Here is a 14057-nt window from a genome sequence, read left to right on the forward strand (position 1 = left end):
GCAAGATCCTTCACAATACCTAATCTGTGGCTGAGAAGAGATGGTCAGATTGGGAAATAAGGTTAGACATGGTCAGGGGTCTCTAACTGAACCCAAAGTGGTGATTGACATTGGGGCATGGTTTGAGTCAAGGATTGAAGTTGAGCCTGGGTCACAGGGTGGGTCAAGAGCTGGGCAAATGACAGCTGCGAAGTTACTTTAGCTTGAATTTGGAATGGTTCAGCATTAGAGAGTTTATTGAATAAGATAGGTTGCAGCTCTAGAGGAGACCCAGGAACTGTGACAGTAGCCACCAGAGAGTCACTGCACAGAAAGAGATCCCAGAAGAGCTGGCCGCCTGTCTTCTGTAGATGGTCCCCAAAATGTCAGGATACAGGGGCTTCTCAGGACCAAGCAGTTGTCCTGCTTTGCCTTCTATGCTCCAGAAGTGTTGGCGACCCAACGTGTCCTGCTTGTCACCAAGTGACTTGATCCTCTTCCCCAAAGAAGTCAGATGGTAGCCTGCCTGCACCTCCTTTTCATTCTCCTTCCAAATCTTCAGTTCTACTCTCTTGGTGATTAGTGTCTCCAACAGCTTCTGGACATCCAGGTTGACAAGAGAGAGACTACCAGCCTCTACCTGTCTGTTTGTGGGGTTTCCCCAAAGTGAGGCCTCTGACAGGTGGCAGGGAAGGTGTTCTTGCTGGGACTCAAGTGTGTCAAGGTAGAGAAACTTCAGGCTTTGGCAGTCCCCTGCCACCAAAACAGGGCTGAAAGGGGACAGCTTGAAAGAACAAGGCCTGAGATGGCTGGTCTCCAAGGGGAGAAGGGTACGAGTTTCGTGAGATGGTGCTCAGTGGGAGTGCTTGGAAGTCACCCCTAGTGAGACACATCATGGAGCCTGGGGGGGAGGCGGGGGTGGGGAGGGGGTGCAGAGGAGTCTGTTACAGGTGCAGGGCAGCCCCTGGGTCAGGAGGGCATGGCAGGGAAGGGGAAAGAGCAGGTGGCCGGAGTGAAAGTCTGTCCAGGGGAAGGAAAAGCTCTGGTGCTGAGAGAGAGTCAGGGAGGAATCTGAGTGAACAGAGAAACTGAGGTCACTTATCTTGGAGAAACTGTGGAGGCCTGAGATGGAGGCTGCTCAGTCAGCAGAGGTGGGGACATGGTGGGAGCAGCCTCTTGCCTACATGGTTAGTGGGCTCCAGCAGGGGCTTGCTTGTATACCTCGCCAGGGTGTTCTTGAGAGGAAAGCTGATGAATGGTGCTCTTGTCAGTAATCTTCCCCAGGTGTCTGCAGGAGACAGGAGGCACAAGCTGCAGCCAGGAGCCCCTGGGGCTAGGAGGGCTGGGGAGGCCAAGCAAGGGTGGGCACCCACAGCCCACAGCCCTCCCTGGCCCCCAGCCAACTTCACAATGCTCCTGCTGTCCTCACCCCAGGGCTTTAGACTTTCCCCACTCCCCAGGACTCCCCCTCTCAACTCAGCCCCAGGCTGCCTGCATCCCTGGGATAACACCAGAGGTTCTGGGAGAAAGAGGAACCCAGGAGAGATGGGGAAGGTTCTTTACCTTTGCAGGTGGGAAGCCAAGTCCCGGACCTCTTCCAGTTCTTTCAGGCAATCTCTGCAAGCTGGAAATCAGCAGACTGGGTCATGATGGTGAAGACAGGGGCCTAGGGATCTTATAGGAGGTTAAGTACACTGTCTCTTTAAGGGGACACCCCTGGGAGATTGGAGCCCAAGCACCAGCACCCAAGGCCACAGAATGCCTGACAATGATGGTGAAGCTCAGGAAAGGGTTTATCATTTACAAACTGCTTTCACATCCTTTATCCCTTTCTATCTTTACAGTGCCCTGTGGGGAAGAACAGGCTGGGGGTCACTTCACAGAGGAATCTGAATGAAGTTAAACCTTCTGTTCAGGCTCAGAACTAGAGGTCCCACCTCCCAATCCAGGAGCTACCGATTCAATGCAGCCCACACACCCAACTGGACCACACCCTATTCCAAGCCCCTCAGAACTTCATTCTGCTGGGAAATCTGGGAAGTATTTGCATGCTGCTCTCTTCCCAGGAGCTTCCCTGGGGGTTCTGTTTACCGAGGGACTGGGACTACCACTGACTTCCTTGGAGCCCGCAGAGCTGGGTCCTCAGGGCCCTGAGAGACTCAGGGCTAAACATCAGAACCTACCTTTCAAAGCTCTATCTGTCTTCTTATCCCTGCATCTCCCGCTCAGCTGCATTTGATGCTGAGGGACAGAAAAAACGAGGACCTTGAACCCAATTCTCATTCTCCCCTCTCTAGGCAAGCATCAGCTACTCAGGGTCCATATATAAGAAGACTTTCTACACTTAACTAACAGAGCTTTGTGGTTTTTCTTTCTTTTTACTCATTTTTTTTAAAGGGGACAAAAGTGTTTTGTTTTCCTTCTTGTAGAACATAAAGTAGGATTTTCAATGTGAGGTTCACCCTGGATTTCTTTTCTCACTGTTCCACTGCTCACGAAACACATACATTCTCAGACCTGTAGGTGAATCCGATCTCCCTTAGGTAGATCTCTGCTTCCCAATCCAGAGCCCCACCCCAGCCCCTGCTCTGAGGCTCTCAGGGCTTCAGCACTGCCCTCGTTCAGCCCTCGTCCAAGACACCTATCCTGTGACTGGTGAACCGATGCTCAGAGTCCTGTACTGTAGTTGAGATGAACTGAGTATCCAGTTCTCACCCCCTGGTCACTGTATTTGGGACTTTTCCTGAAGCCGTCTTCCACACTTGGACACCTGGTCTGAAATATTTGGATAGAAATCCTAGTGTTCACTGTGTCCCCTGCTCAATCTAGTTTGTCCCTAGAGGGGTGATGTTTTATTCTTCCTTGAGAATAGATGTTCTATTCTTTCCTATCTCAAGAGTCTCTCCAGTTGATTCAGAAAATTGGAAATAATAGGAAAAAAAAAGAGAGAATCATGTGTTTGTTGATCAGGGCCAAGGGTTCCTTACCTTTCTGGTGTTTCTGTGTTTCCTAAGAGGTGGTAAAGTTGGTTTATTCTGGAAATAGGGAAGGACCAGGAAAAAGAGCCCCAGTCCAAACAGAATAACAAGGATGGTTTCAGTCACCCAGGAAGTGGAACTGGAGTCCAGCCAAGTACCAAAAGTGCTTTTAAGAGAGTCGAGAAGATTCTCCATCATCTGAATCACACTGCTGTCCTCAGGCAACTAAGCACAAGGTGTATACTGGGGGACTAAAGTCCTAGGTCCCCATCATAGAGCTGTGCTCTGGTCACAAAGGACTCCTGAGTGTGGAGAGGGACCGCGGTAGGGAAGGCAGCATAGCCCCTCCCCAACCATCCAACCCTGCAGCTCGACTCACCTAACTTCTCATCCTGTTAGAGACAGACATGAGTCACGTTTCGATTCTTTATACTTGGAACTCAGATAATACTTGGTTCCTTTGAGATCTCTGCTTGAGCCCCATCAATACCTTTTCAAAATCTGGAGTTCTCCTGGTAGTTTTGGTTAATCCCAGGAATTTTTACTCTCAGGATGCTCTTGGGTGTAACTCCAAATTTTCCACATAGGATTTTGTGCCTTCCATCGGCCTAGGCATAAAACTTAAATTTCTTTTATACTTGTTCAGCCATGAGAATTTTGAAAATATTTTAAAATTTTTAAACTTTTAGTTAATATTCTGATATAAGGACTACTCAATAACGGGACTGGACAACTAATTATCATGGTATCATGGTAGCAAAAGATAGATTCCTACTTTATGGCAAGCAAAGATATAATTTCTTGTTGATTTAAGAATCTAAACACAAAAAAGCAAAAACTTTTTTTTGGCACTTGGAAACAGAAGGAAATATAGAAATGGATTTTAAAAAAAAACAATGAGAAAGCTTAAGCAATAAAAGTAGAGAAAAAATTACCAAGGCTTGTGATGTGAGATGTGATCTATGCTAGAAAATATTTCATGTGCACTTGAGAAAAATGTATATTCTGATGATTTTAGATGGTATGTCCTATAGATAGCAATTACAGCCATCTGGTCATTTAAGGCTTGTGATTTTTATTAATTTTCTGTCTGAATGAGCTATCCATTCGTGTGCATGGGGTGTTAAAGTCCCCCACTATTATTGTGTTCCTGTTGATGTCCCTTTTTATAGCTGTTAGCATTTGCCTCATGTATTGAGGTGTTCCTATGTTGCGTGCATATATATTTATAATTGTTATAGCTTCTTGGATTGAACACTTGATCATTATGCAGTGTCCTTCTTTGTTTCTTATAAAAGTTTTTATGTTAAAATCTACCTTATCTAATATGAATATTACTCCTCCCACTTTCTTTTGATTTCCATTTGCATGAAATATCTTTCTCCAGCCCCTCACTTTCAGTCTGTATGTGTCCCTAGGCCCAAAGTGGGTCTTTTCTAGACAGTATACGTAGGGGTCTTGTTTTCGGATTCATTCAGCAGTCTACATCTTTTTATTGGAGGACTTAATACATTTACAATTTTTTTTTTATTTTTATTTTTACTTTATTTTACTTTGCAATACTGTATTGGTTTTGCCATACATTGACATGAATCCGCCACGAGTGTACGTGAGTTCCCAAACATGAACCCCCCTCCCACCTCCCATCCCATATCATCTCTCTGGATCATCCCCATGCACCAGCCCCAAGCATCCTGTATCCTGCATCGAACATAGCCTGGAGATTCGTTTCTTACATGATAGTATACATGTTTCAGTGCCATTCTCCCAAATCATCCCACCCTCTCCCTCTCCTTCAGAGTCAAAAAGTCCGCTCTACACATCTGTGTCTCTTTTGCTGTCTCACATACAGGGTCATCATTACCATCTTTCTAAATTCCATATATATGTGTTGTATACTGTATTGGTGGTTTTCTTTCTGGCTTACTTCACTCTGTATAATCGGCTCCAGTTTCATCCATATCATTAGAACTGATTCAAATGTATTCTTTTTAATGGCTGAGTAATACTCCATTGTGTATATGTACCACAGCTTTCTTATCCATTCATCTGCTGATGGACATCTAGGTTGCTTCCATGTCCTGGCTATTATAAACAGTGCTGTGATGAACATTGCGGTACACGTGTCTCATTCAATTCTGGTTTCCTCGGTGTGTATGCCCAGAAGTGGGATTGCTGGGTCATAAGGCAGTTCTATTTGCAATTTTTTAAGGAATCTCCACACTGTTCTCCATAGTGGCTGTACTAGTTTGCATTCCCACCAACAGTGTAAGAGGGTTCCCTTTTCTCCACACCTTCTCCAGCATTTATTGCTTGCAGACTTTTGGATCACAGCCATTCTGACTGGTGTGAAGTGGTACCTCATTGTGGTCTTGATTTGCATTTCTCTAATAATGAGTGATGTTGAGCATCTTTTCATGTGTTTGTTAGCCATCCATATGTCTTCTTTGGAGAAATGTCTATTTAGTTCTTAGGCCCATTTTTTTATTGGGTCGTTTATTTTCCTGGAATTGAGCTGCATAAGTTACTTGTATATTTTTGAGATTAGTCGTTTGTCAGTTGCTTCATTTGCTATTATTTTCTCCCATTCAGAAGGCTGTCTTTTCACCTTGCTTATATTTTCGTTTGTTGTGCAGAAGCTTTTAATTTTAATTAGATCCCATTTGTTTATTTTTGCTTTTATTTCCAGTATTCTGGGAGGTGGATCATAGAGGATCCTGCTGTGATTTATGTCAGAGAGTGTTTTGCCTAAAAATATGGAACACTTCACGAATTTGCGTGTCATCCTTGCGCAGGGGCCATGCTAATCTTCTCTGTATCATTCCAATTTTAGTATATGTGCTGCTGAAGAGAGCACAATACATTTACAATTAAAGTAATTGTTGATACGTATGATTCAATTACCATTTAGTTTATTGTTTTGAGTTTGTTTCTGTAGCTCTTATCCTTGCCATGAGTTTCCTGCCTAAAGAAGTCCCTTTAACATTTTCATTACAAAGCTGATGTAGTGGTGCTGAATTTTCTTCACATTTGCTTATCTCTTTACATTTGTAATGCTTTTGATTTCTCCGCGGAATCTGAATGTGATTTTTGCTGGGTAGAGTTATCTTGTTTGTAGATTTCTTTCCTTTCACCACTTTAAGTATATCCTGATACTTCCTTCTGGCCTACAGAGTTTCTGCTGAAAGATCAGCTGTTAACCTTATGGAGATCCCCTCGTACATCACGTGTTGCTTGTCCCTTGCTTCTTTTAATATTTTTGTCTTTGTGTTTAAGTTGTTGGTTTGATTAATATGTGTCTTGGCATATTTCTCCTTGGGTTTATTCAAGGAGATATGTATGTACCTCTCTAGGCTTCACGGGCTTTGGTGACTATTTTCCTTTCAATGTTAGGGAAGTTTTGACTATAATTTTCTCAAATATTTGATCACATCCTTTCTTTTCTTCTTCTTCTGGGGCTGCTATAATTCAAGAAGAGTTCCTCTTGATAGGTTACAATGCTGTGTTCAGTCTCATACACTTTTACTTTATAACAAACTCCCACAGGAAGTGTTTTGGCGGTGATCCCGCAGATATAGAGGTATATACACTCTCTGCCATAGTCACAGCAGGGACACGGTAGGGAACGTCAAGATCTGAATGATCCAGAATCTTCATAACTGCTTCTGCCTCTTTGAAATCAGTCAGATTCATGATCTGATGTCCCTCATCACCACATCCTTCTAGGTTTCCAAAATATTATAGTGTGACTTTTTGGCAAGTCTTTTCTAAGCACATGACATTTAGATTTCTCAGCCCTCCTGACCTCTCACTCAGGCTTTTCCATCTTCAAAATTATGTTGACTTATTTGTCTACTCTCTTCTCTCTCTAATTGATTTAGTGAGTTTCATTAGAAAGCAAAAATGTATGATATGTTTAATCAGAAGTCTCCAAGGAAAAAAAGAAGGAATGTAGGAGAGGAAGGAGGGAGAGAGAAGGGGAGGAAAGAAGAGGTGGTTTAGAGACCAAAACTAACTCATTGTCATTTAACAAGGAACTGCTAAGTTTATAACTAAACCAAGTACCTTAATTTGAAAGAAGATTCTACCATACTATTCCTTTCTCTTTATTTTTGGTGTGTGAACCTGAAAATGAGCAGAATATTTGTGATCTGAATTAAAGAGATAAAAATAAATACAAGCCAGTTACCCATATCACTAAAATTATAAGAATTGTGTTATTTCTTGAGTAAGGCAAAAGAATTATACTTGTTAAACGAAAGCATAATAAAACAAAATCCTTTCAGTGCTGAAAATATATCTTCAGTAATTTAAATCTATACTATCAGTTTCTACAAATAAACAAAAAATATATATATTTCATACACTTTATTTCAATTTGGCTATTTTAAATATCTGAGTCATAGCATGTAGATCACTTTAAAAGGAGAATATTAATCATAAACATATTTGAAACATATTTTCAATAAGTAGATATATGATCAGAATCTTCAAAAGATTCTTTGAACTGCTTGTCTTATAAATATTGTTGAAGAAATATATGCCTTTAAATATGTATAAATATAATTAAATCAATTATAGAGAGTTCAACAAGATTTTGTTAATACTAATGATCTAAAAATAGGCTTAGGCAGCCTAGAGGGGTGGTATGGGGTGTGGGGAAGGAGGGAAGTTCAAAAGGGAGGGGATATGTCTATATACGGCATAAACCAACACAATATTGTAAAGCAGTTATCCTCAAAATAAAAATAAATTTAAAACTAAAATTAAAAATAGATTCAGGTAATTTAGATCACAATTCTTAAATTAGACTTTAAAAGCATATAAAATTTCATAGTCTTTATGATAAAAAATTTTTCTTTCTTAGGAAATAGTAGAAAATATATTTTGAAATTGAAAGAACTGGATGCTTACAGAGATTACTGGGAAATAAATTTAGATTGTAAGTGAAGATGCTACACAGTTGAGCAGAACTTATATAGACTTGAAGAATGGCAAACACCATAGAGAAAAAATGCAACTAGAAATTGATAGTAAATGCAAGAGATTCGGGACATTTGTCAAATTTTCAAAGATATTAAGAAAAAGTTACATCTTTACTATGCATTCCAATAAACAGACTTTTTCATGTAGATTTATAAAATCACCAAAGTGATTCATTTGTACATATGCATATAACCATTCTTTTTCAGATTCTTTTCCCATATAGGTTATTACAGAGTATTGAGTAGAGTTCTCTGTGCTATATAGCAGGTCCTTGTTGATTATCTATTTTATATATGCTGCTGCTGCTGCTAAGTCGCTTCAGTCGTGTCCGACTCTGTGCGACCCTGTAGACGGCAGCCCACCAGGCTCCCCCATCCCTGGGATTCTCCAGGCAAGAACATTGGAGTGGGTTGCCATTTCCTTCTCCAATGAAGAAAAGTGAAAAGTGAAAGTGAAGCCGCTCAGTCGTGTGGGACTCTTCGCAACCCCATGGACTGGAGTCCACCGTCCCTGGGATTTTCCAAGCAAGAGTACTGGAGTGGGTTGCCATTGCCTTCTCCAGTTTTATATATAGCAGTGTGTATTTGTTAATCCCAAACTCTTAGTTTATCCCACCTCACCATGTTTCCCCTTTGGTAATAGTAAGTTTGTTTCTAAAGTCTGTGAGTCTGTTTGGCAAATGTATTTTAATGCCTTACTTAATACCAGACTTGATGTTATGTTATGATTTATGTAAAACACTCCTGTTAAAGCATGACTCCTTAACGTTAATTAAAGCAATGAAAATAATGAGAGAACTGTCCCTGCCATATCATGTCTTCTCACGGTTTGTATAACAAGTTTTACTGACCATTTCATCGTTCACCTACCTGTGCTTTCTCCTCCTTCAAATCCTCACTTCATAATAGACCCATCATTAAGCTCTTTGTTCAAGTGCAGGTAGACTTGTCCTCTTTCACTGATTTTCAGGAAATCAGAGTTTTCTCATTTGAGTTTCTTATTTGAGTTTCAAATCTTTCTGTGTTATCAGTTTCCCCACCAAAGAAAGAGATCCCTTTACATACTCTAGCTATACAATTACACATTTTATGATTTTTATAGTTATTTATAGTACAAGGTGATCAAACCAGTCAATCCTAGAGGAAATCAACTGTAAATATTCCTTGCAAGGACTGATGCTAAAGCTGAAGCTCCAATACTTTGGCCACCTGATGCAAAGAGCCAACTCATTGGAAAAGAGTCTGATGCTGGGCGAGATTGCAGGCAGGAGGAAAAGGGGACGACACAGGATGAGATGGTTGGATGACATCACTGACTCGATGGACATGAGTTTGAGAAAACTCTGAGAGATAGTGAAGGACAGGGAAGCCTGGCGTGCTGCAGTCCATGGGGTCACAAAGAGCTGGACACGACTGAGTGACCGACAACAGCAAAGTGCTCAGAGTAGAAACCACACTAACCAGAGAAACTCACAGCCAAGCAAAGGTCTTCTTGTACTGAGCTGGAGACTCAGGAGTTAATGAAGGACCTGCTTTATGGGACCTTTGGTCCAAAGGCCTATGTAAGCATCTTTTTCTTCATTAGTCACAATTTTCCACCACTGCCATCAACAACCAACGCATTTAAAGTGTGATATCTCACAAGAGCTAAAGGGTACTGGAAAAGCACATTATCTTTTTGCAGATTTATCCTCTCAATTCAGTTGCAAGGAATACCAAACACATTTTTTCTGTATTATAGAAAGCTATGCGGGAGTTGGTGATGGACAGGGAGGCCTGGTGTGCTGCGATTCATGGGGTCGCAAAGAGTCGGACGCAACTGAGCGACTGAACTGAACTGATGCACCTCATATGCATAGAGCTTAAAGTGCATAGGGTTAATGCACAGTGTGAAATGTGTAACATTGAAAATGAGAAGCATTTTCTCACAAAATTTGGAAATAATACTCTTAAAATTCAAGTTTGCTGTTTTTCTTAGCATTGGATTTCTTTATAAGTTTAAAATTAAACTTAATTTTAATTAAACTTAAATTTAATTTGTAGGCTCATTTGAGCAGAGGAATCTTCAGCCTGTGAGCTCTGTGTGTGGTGAGTGATATGGTCTATAACGTGTGTATGTAGAATCTATGTGGCCTGTGTCTGTACGTGGACATGAGTGTGTATACAGTGAGTCTGTATCTGTATATGTGTGAGTGTGTATGGTGTGAGAGACTGTGTGTGAGTGTGTGTGTGTGTGTGTGTGTCTCTGTGTGTGCAGTGCATGGGTGTATTTATGGTTTTGTCCTTGTTTCCACCAGGCTCCTAGGCTTCTCAGTCCAGGATCGGGTTCCATAGTGATTCAGAGCTCCTGCCCCCGGGGGATGCTGGGGACACCACAGACCAGCATTGGCTTGGTTCAATCCTGGTCAGCGGTCTGGTCTTTGAATCCCTGCTTCTCTGATCGGTTGTTCCATAGAAGCTGCAGGCTCAGATGGCATCAATAACTTTTCTTCTTATTCCAGGAGTGAAAAGCCCCACTTCAGGTTCTGGTTTCAAGAGCTGAACATTGTTTTCTAAAACACATTCCCCCTGTTCCCTGTGTTGACCTCATGCCCAGAACCTGGCAGGCATTAGCTTCATGACTTCAGGCTCACTCACAGCTTTCCACCCCGTTCTTGTCCATGGTAATGTGGATTTTGCTTAAGAGCTTATTTATTTCTCTTTGCTTTTCTCGTATGTATTTTATATATAAAATATTGGCATATTGGGAACAGAAGATTTGCATCTATGTGGTAATCTATTGAACCACTTTTACTGGAATTTCCTCTAAACTCTCTAAAAATATATGATTACAGTTATAACCTTGCTTAGAAGCTCTCAGACTCTGTTGCTTTGAATAGAAAGGCTACACTTCATATAATGATATAAAAGGGCTTCTATAATTTTACATTTCAAGAAGCTCCATTAAACTTTTTGTGTCTCTCATGTTTTAGGAAACTATTTAAGACAAATCTCCTGAGTATATATAACACATGGATAGACAGGAAAATATCTAGGATAATTTCTGGTACATAATGATCAGTCAATACACGTTCCCGGCTATTGCTCTTTTCACAGCTCCTGCTGCTGCTAAGTCACGTCAGTCATGTCCAACTCTGTGCGACCCCATAGACGGCAGCCCACCAGGCTCCTCTATCCCTGGGATTCTCTAGGCAAGAATACTGGAGTGGGTTGCCATTTCCTTCTCCGAACTATTTTACAGATCCATGTAAATTGGATATGTAAATATATTTGCAATGTGTACTTCTTTGGTTACAGTGACTGGGCATTAAATATTGTTTCTGGGCTCCAAGGTCACTCTTCCACACCTGGCTTGGAAACACTGATTGGGGCTGGTACTCTGCAAACTTTCCCTTTGGCCACTTCTTTCCTTGTTAGGTCCTATGACTAGTGGGCATCAGAGTGAGGCTGTCAAGCAAGAGGAAATGACAAAAGACCCTCCTTGTTCATCTGTGTCCGTCTTTCCAGCATCAGCCCTTCTCCCTGGTAGCAATAGTGGATTCTAACAGCAGCTGATTCTATCTTTTTTCCATTCACTCCCAGAATGACGCATTCCATTCAGTGGTATCAACACCAAAAAAGCAATGCCCTTTTCTCAGAGGTCTGGATCTCAATTCTTTAGGGTCCTCTTACAAGCTTTCTGATTGTGAAAACCCCAACCTCTTCCTTTGTTCCTGCTGCTCTCAGGGGAGTCAGTGATGCTGTTTAACCATTCTGACCTCTGCTGCTCCCTTCTCCTTCTGCCTTCAAGTTTCCCCAGCATTAGGGTCTTTTAGAATGAGTCATGACTTCTCATCAGGTGGCCAAAGTATTGGAGCTTCAGCTTCAGCATCACTCCTTCCAATGAATATTCAGGACAGATTTCCTTCAGAATTGACTGGTTTGATCTCCTTGTTGTCCTAAGGGACTCTCAGGAGTATTCTCCAGCACCACAATTCAAAAGCATCAATTCTTCGGTGCTCTGTATTCTTTATAGTCCAACTCTCACACCCATACACAACTAATGGAAAAACCATAGCTTTGACTATACAGACATTTGGTGGCAAAGCAGTGTCTCTGCTTTTGAATGCACTGTTTAGGTTTGTCATAGCTTTCATTTCAAGGACCAAGCATCTTTTAATTTCATAACTGCAGTCATCATTTCACAGTGATTTTGGAGCCTAAGAAAATAAAACCTGATTCCACTTTTTCCCCTTCTGTTTGCTTTGAAGTGATGGGACTGGATGCCATGATCTTTGTTTTTTGCATGTTGAGTTTTAAGCCAGCTTTTTCCTCTTTCACCTTCATCAAGAGGTTCTTTAGTTCCTCTTCACTTTCTGCCATAAGGGTGGTGTTATCTGCATATCTGAGGTTATTGATATTTCTCCTGGCAATCTTGATTCCAGCTTGTGCTTCATCCAACCTGGCCTTTCACATAATGTACTCTGCATATAAGTTAAATAAGCAGAGTGACAATATACAGCCTTGACGTACTACTTTCCCTATTTTGAAGCAGTCTGTTGTTCCATGTCTGGTTCTAACTGTTGCTTCTTGATTTCACAGGTTTCTCAGGAGACAGGTAAGGTGGTCTGGTATTCCCATCTCTTTAAGGATTTTCCACAGTCTGTTGTGATCCACATAGTCAAAGGCTTTTGCATAGTCAATGGAGCAGAAATAGATGTTTTTCTAGAATTCCCTTGTTTTCTCTATGATCCAATGAATGTTGGCAATTTCATCTCTGGTTCCTCTGCCTTTCCTAAACCCAGCTTGTACATCTGGAAGCTTTCAGTTCATATACTGCTGAAGCCTAGTTTGAAGGATTTTGAGCTTAACCTTAATAGCACTGAAATGAATGCAATTGTACTGTAGTTAAGACATTCTTTGGCATTGCCTCTCTTTGGCATTGGAATGAAAACTGACCTTTTCCAGTCCTGTGGCCATTGCTGAGTTTTCCAAATTTACTGACATGTTGAGTCCAGCACTTCAAGAGCATCATCTTTTAGGATTTAAAATAGCTCCACTAGAATTTCATCACTTCCACTAGCTTTGTTGGTAGGAATGCTTCCTAAGGCCCGCTTAACTTCACACTCCAGGATGTCTGACTCTAGGTGAGTGATCAATCCATCGTGGTTATCTGGGTCATGGAGAGCTTTCTTGTATAGCACTTTTGTGCATTCTTGCCACCTCCTCTTACTATCTTCTGCTTCTGTTAGGTCCTCACCACTTCTGTCATTTATCACATCCATTCTTGTATGATGTATTCCCTTGATAACTCCAGTTTTCTTGAAGAGTTTTCTGGTCTTTTCCATTCTATTCATTTCCTCTATTTCTTTGCATTGTTCACTTAAGAAGGCTTTCTTTTTTCTCCTGATATCTTCTGGAACTCCACATTCAGTTGGGTATATCTTTCACTTTATCTCTTGCCTTTCACTTCTCATCTTTCCTCAGCTATTTGTAAAGCCTCCTTAGACAACCACTTTGCCTTCTTGTATTTCTTTTTTCCTGGTAATGGTCTTGGTCACTGCGTCCTGTACAATGCTATGAACCTCTGTCCATAGTTCTTCAGTCACTCTGTCTACCATGTCTAATCCCTGGAATCTATTTGTCACTTCTACTGTATAATCAAAAGGGATTCAATTTAGGTCATACCTGAAAGGCCTAGGGGTTTTCCCTACTTTATTCAATTTAAGTCTGGATTTTGCAATAAGAAGTTGATGATCTCAGCCACAGACAGCTCCAGGTTTTTTCTGACTGAATAGAGCTTCACCATCTTCAGCTGGCAAAGAATACAATCAACCTGATTTTGGTATTGACATCACCAGATGTCCTTTTTTGCCAACCCAATAAAAAGGGAATAATGAAGTCAGTTTTCATTCCAGTCTCAAAGAAGGCCAATGCCAAAGAATGCTCAAACTACCACACAATTGCATTCATCTCACACGCTAGTAAAGTAATGCTCAATATTCTCCAATCCAGGCTTCAACAATACGTGAACTGTGAACTTCCAGATGTTCAAGCTGGTTTTAGAAAAGGCAGAGGGACCAGAGATCAAATTACCAACATCTGTTGGATCATCAAAAAAGCAAGAGAGTTCCAG

The 14057-nt window shown here is 41.3% G+C and overlaps 1 non-coding gene across 1 annotated transcript; it reads right to left on the reverse strand.

The window, feature by feature from the left end:
- Positions 1–5707: 5707 nt before the first annotated feature.
- Positions 5708–5814, reverse strand: LOC114113471 (U6 spliceosomal RNA). Its single transcript, XR_003588493.1, has one exon. It is a non-coding gene; the product is annotated as a U6 spliceosomal RNA (small nuclear RNA).
- Positions 5815–14057: the final 8243 nt, after the last annotated feature.

This window comes from Ovis aries, chromosome 2 (genome assembly GCF_016772045.2).
Source record: "Ovis aries strain OAR_USU_Benz2616 breed Rambouillet chromosome 2, ARS-UI_Ramb_v3.0, whole genome shotgun sequence".
In the NCBI taxonomy this organism is placed as follows: Eukaryota; Metazoa; Chordata; class Mammalia; order Artiodactyla; family Bovidae; genus Ovis; species Ovis aries.